Consider the following 5,683-nt stretch of genomic DNA (forward strand, 5'->3'; position numbering starts at 1 on the left):
GACTTTTGTTTTTAAATTGCGATCCGTGGGCTAGATCCTCTTGTAGATTGATTTTCTGTTGAACTGTCAATCTACTCCTCTAGCTGGTTTGCTGGGGAAATAACGCTTGTAGGCGATTCTCTGGCTGAATCTTCAAATTGAACCTCAGGCTGGCTCATTGGAAAACGATTCTCAGGCTGAATCTTCGAAATGACCCTCATGCTGGATCACACACACTTGATCCTCTGGCTGAATCTCATGACTTTGGTTGTAAAGTAATTCTTCAGTCTGCTTTGAAGAAACCGTTTATCAGCTTATGTGTATGGTTGATATGCATGCAAATGCAAATGCAAATGTTATGCATGGTGAAAAAAAGAAATCTGCTTGGGGAAGCAAGCTCCGGTAGGGAACGGATCGTTGTATCAATCCTTGAATGCGCTGTGGGGAATGATCCGTCTGCCAGGACCGGGGAACCACCGAAAATAAATCGGCTCTCCCTTTTTTTGAAAAGTTGACCTTGGTGGGGGAGTATCAACTATTGGGAACTTTGTTTGGCGAGGCTCTGTGAGGGGAGTCTGTGGGGAAAGCACTTCCTGGGGAAATGTCGTAGGAATCGACATTTGCTGGGGGATGTGAACTTGCTAATCATCCTCAGGCTGAGGATCAAGACAAATCTGTTAAAAATAATTTGCTGGGGAATGGGATGAACAATGGGGACACTACCCTCTTGTCTGTTGGGTATGCAACTACTCCCCTGTTGCCGGGGATACAAGGGGGACATGCTCTACTGAGGAGAGCCTTTGTCAACCGCTTGGGGATGAGGATTCATGACTTGGCATCCAGTTCCTGTGCCCTGCAAACACACACGTATGTTCCGGGGGAATTGCTCGGATTGAATTCACCGTCCGGGATTAAGCACATTCAAAGCAATTTTAAATGTTTTCTTGTGCAAATCATCTGCAAAAGCCACCATTATATTCAGATGCAATATGTTTCATCAAGAATTCAGACATCTTCTGCAAACAAACTGATAAATGAAAAATAAAGAGGCTCTTTAATTGAAAAATTTGTGCCAGGAATAGGCAAGTACATCAAGAAGCTGATCCCTGAAAAGAGGCGATCGCTGTAATTTGAACAAAAGAAACTATCCTAATGGCAATGTGGATACGTGTCCCACTGAGTTTCGACTCTGCTATGGCTCGTATGACCTCAAGATTCTCTACTCATCTTGCTTTCTGAAGTGGATGATTAGTCGATCTTTAAACTTCGGAGATTGTCGGCTTGAATGAAACGGTGATATAACACGGATGAATTTAGATCGCAGTCATTCGCTTATTCCCTCTTTTGCGTGGACCGCCCTTTTGGGTTTTCAATCCACCGGATACCCTTTTTTGCCTGAGCCGCCCTCTCGGGTTTTCGACTCACCGGGTGTACTCTTTTTTTTTTATATCCCTAATTTTTGCTCGAACCTCTTTATTCTTTTTTTTTGGTTCGTCGGGAGGCCCTTTTTTGCCTGGACTATTCTTTTTATCGTTCAGCGGGTCTATTTTATGCGAAGTATTTTTTAACTGCATCTGAGTTGACAGGGGATGGGAAGTCTTCGCCATCCATGGTTGTTAGAATCAAAGCTCCGTCAGAGAAAACTCTTTTAACCACATATGGACCCTCATAGTTCGGTGTCCATTTGCCCCTGTGATCTGTGTTGGGAGGAAGAATTCTTTTGAGTACCAATTCACCGACTTGACACTCCCGAGGGCGTACTTTCAGATCAAATGCTCTCCTCATCCGTCTCTGATATAGTTGGCCATGGCATATAGCTGCTAGTCTCTTTTCGTCAACTACATCCAGGGTTTTAATCCGTGGGTTGATGGCTTCCTCAAGTCCTAGGATACAAGCTTCGTATTCGGGTTCATTGTTGGTGCAGGGAAAAGTTACTCTCGCACAAAATGGCATATGAACCCCCTCCGGCGTGATCAACATTGCACCAACTCCGCGACCATTGACGTTGACCGCCCCATCAAACATCATAATCCATTTGGATTCAGGGTCAGGCCCATCCTCCGGGAGTGGTTCCTCGCAATCTTTCGATTTGAGAAATGATGTCCTTATCAGGAAAGTCGAACCTCATAGGTTGGTAATCATCAATCGGTTGCTCTGCAAGATAGTTTGACAGGACACTTCCTTTGATGGCTTTTCGTGAAGTGTATTGGATGTCATACTCCGTCAGTATCATTTGCCACCTAGCAACCCTTCCGGTAAGCGCTGGCTTTTCAAAAATATACTTGACTGGATCCATCTTTGATATCAATAGAGTTGTGTGAGTCAACATATACTGTCTTAGTCGGCGAGCAGCCCATGCCAAAGCGCAACAAGTTTTCTCGAGCAGTGAGTATCTTTGTTCACAGTTGGTAAACTTTTTGCTAAGGTAGTATATTACTTGCTCTTTTCGACCTGACTCGTCATGCTGACCGAGCACACAACCCATTGACCATTCTAACACAGTTAAGTACATGATCAACGGTCTTCCCTCTACTGGGGGTATTAGAATCGGGGGCTCCTGCAAATACTCTTTTATTCTTTCAAAGGCTTTCTGACAATCATCACTCCACCTGACCTCTTGCTCTTTTCTCAGCATTTTGAACAATGGCTCGCATGTGGCTGTAAGATTAGATATGAACCTTGAGATGTAGTTCAATCTGCCCAGGAAGCCACGAACCTCTCTTTCTGTCGTCTTCGGTACCAATGTTGACGGTCTCAATCACCTCCTGATAAGGTGTAATAGCTCGGTCCTCCTGTTTCAACAACCTGGCTAGCTCTTCAGGCAATTCACAATCTTCCTCAACCCCTTCTTCGGCTTGATAGATAGGATTGTCAAAGTCATACTTGGCCATAGTAGTGTCGTGAGCAGTGAGATCCGGGTGATCATGCTTTACTTTAGAACGAGATTTTTTGGAAAGAAGAAAAAAACGAAAAAGAAACATTGCCATTTTTTGTGAAAGTAAAAATAATTGAAAGAAAGAGAACACAAAATTGTTTGTAAAAGTTGTCCTTTATTGATGATGAAAATAATTGCGAAATGCAAGTAAATGGATGGCCCTACAGATGAGTCATTACACCTTGGGCAAAGTGTAAGACTTTATTATGCATGTAATAAAAGGAAAACAATAAAAATTACTCTTTCAGTAGAGTAACCTGGACGACTTTTTCAGACGACCAATTGTTGAGCTTTTCTCCCGGGACACACGGGCGAATCCAGTTATCTAAGTCACAGTCATTGTCAGCCTTGTTTTCATCTGCAGCATTAACGATGTAGGGAGAAAGCAAACCCCCACTGGAGAAAGTACCAGCTTCATTCTTCTGAGACTCCGGAGTAAACCCCAATCCAAACTTGTCTTCTTTGATGACTGGCTCCACAAATTTGCCCCAGCCTTGGGCATTACCAGCTTTAACCACTTCAACAGTTTGCTTGTATGAAGAGATAAAAGTCCCGACCTCCTCGGACTTAGGTGAAAAGACAGCTTCGGGCGTGACCTCACTGATGTTTATGGCTTCGAAGCCCTGACACAGCATCTCATGCATCTCGCCATCCATCTCCACATACTTAAATGTAGACAGGTGGCTAACAAAAATATCCTCTTCACCACAGACAGTGACGACCTGACCTTCTAGTTCATATTTGAGCTTCTGGTGGAGAGTAGAAGTAACAGCACCGGCGGCATGAATCCAGGGCCGACCTAGCAGACAGCTATAGGCAGGCTGGATATCCATCACACAAAAGGTGCTCTTAAACACCTGCGGTCCAATCTTAACTGGCAACTCAATCTCACCAAAGACAGATCTCTTAGAGCCATCAAAAATCCTCACAACTAAATTGCTTGGCTTCAGGGTGATGCCATCGCAATCCAACTTCATTAAGGTTTTCTTTGGAAGAACATTCAGAGAAGAGCCTGTATCAACCAAAACATGGGAAAGCACCGCCCCTTTGCATTCCATTGTGATATGCAAAGCTTTGTTGTGACTCCTGCCCTCCGATGTCAGGTCGTAGTCGGTGAAACCTAGCCCATGGCTAGCGTTTACATTTGAAACTACCGACTCCAGCTGGTTAACAGTTATCTCTGGTGGAACATAGGCCATATTCAGTACTTTCAACAAGGCTGCTCTGTGTGCCTCAGAGCACATCGATAATGAGAGAATGGAGATCTTTGAGGGTGTTTGAATTAGCTGGTCGACTACCTTGTAGTCACTTTTCTTGATAATCCTCGTAAACTCATCCACTTCCTTCTTGAATGCGGTCTTAGGAGGAGTTTCCTCAGTAGTAACCTCTTCGGTGGCTACCTGTTTTCCTTTAGCCTTGGCAGCTGCCTCAGCTTCAGTATTTGTGTGCAATGTTGATGGTGCAAATAGGCGTCCACTGCGAGCGAAGCCACCAACCCTTCCAACATTGTCTACAACGGAGCTACCAATGTCAATGTCTTCCCTGTTAACTTTCCGCCCCTGGAAGTAGATATCAGCCCCATAGTGCCACGGGATAGCACTGTCTTTCTCATATGGAACAGGTCCTGGTACCGCGATGGTGACCGGACTAACCAAAGCCGATTGAGGGCTATCAGAGTAAATTGTAATTGGTGCTGGACTTTCGACGTTCACCGTTACTGGTTCTGTACTTTCTGGGAAATATATTGTTATCGGAGAGGGTCTCTCAGGAACATATATTTCTTCAGGAGTGAAATAAATCGTCACTGTCAACACATCATTCTTCACTGGACGGGTCTGATCGAACTGAAGACAACCTTCATCTATCAGTTGCTGAATACCTCTTCTCAAACTGTCACATCCGTTCTCGGCAGCTTGACAATTTCTGCACTCTTCCCCACAGCCCGGGAAAATCCGTCCTTTTAAAAGTCGGTCTTTAACCACCGCTAGCGAAGTCTTCACTTTAGTCACATCAGAAACCAAATTCAAAGTTTCCCCACCATCAACAGCGTTAATCCTCTGCCCGCCGTGGGCTGGCATCGGGTTTTGGATAACATTAGGCACCGGAGAAAAATTGATAGCCTGAGCATCTCTCAAATCTTGTACCTTTAGCTGGAGAGCCTTGCAATTATCTGTGGTATGGCCAGGTGCGTTGGAGTGAAAAGCACATCTGGCGTTGACATCATAACATCTAGGCAAATTATTGGGATCGATTGGTGGGGTCAGAGTTCTTAACGTAACCAGATTCAGGTCAATCAGCCTGGGGAGTAATACAGAATAAGGCATTGGGATTGGCTCAATGACCCGGTCCGTTTGCCTTGGACGTTGTTGATAGTGTCTCTGCTGACCTGGATTACCTCCTTGTTGTTGATTGTTGTACCTGGGTTGCTGTTGCGGATGATATTGCGGCTGTTGTTGCTGTTGAGGAGCAGGTGTAGGAATAGTGACTGCGGCCACTTGATCTTGATAATAATTAGGGCGTCCTCTGCCCCTGCCTCTGTCGGCATACACAGCGCTTGTCTCGCCTTCTCTTCTTCGCTGACCGTTACCAGCAAACGGTTTCTTGGAAGCACTATTGTCTTGAATTCGGCCCATCTTCAACAGACTCTCGATTCTTTCTCCTGCAATTACTATCTCTGCAAAGCTAATTGACGGGCAAGCAGCCAATCTCTCAATATAATTGCCTTGAAGCGTGTTCATGAACATGTCCGCCATCTCCCTTTCAGACATA

The sequence above is a fragment of the Lathyrus oleraceus genome, chromosome 1 (assembly GCF_024323335.1).
Source record: "Lathyrus oleraceus cultivar Zhongwan6 chromosome 1, CAAS_Psat_ZW6_1.0, whole genome shotgun sequence".
NCBI classification, from domain to species: domain Eukaryota; kingdom Viridiplantae; phylum Streptophyta; class Magnoliopsida; order Fabales; family Fabaceae; genus Lathyrus; species Lathyrus oleraceus.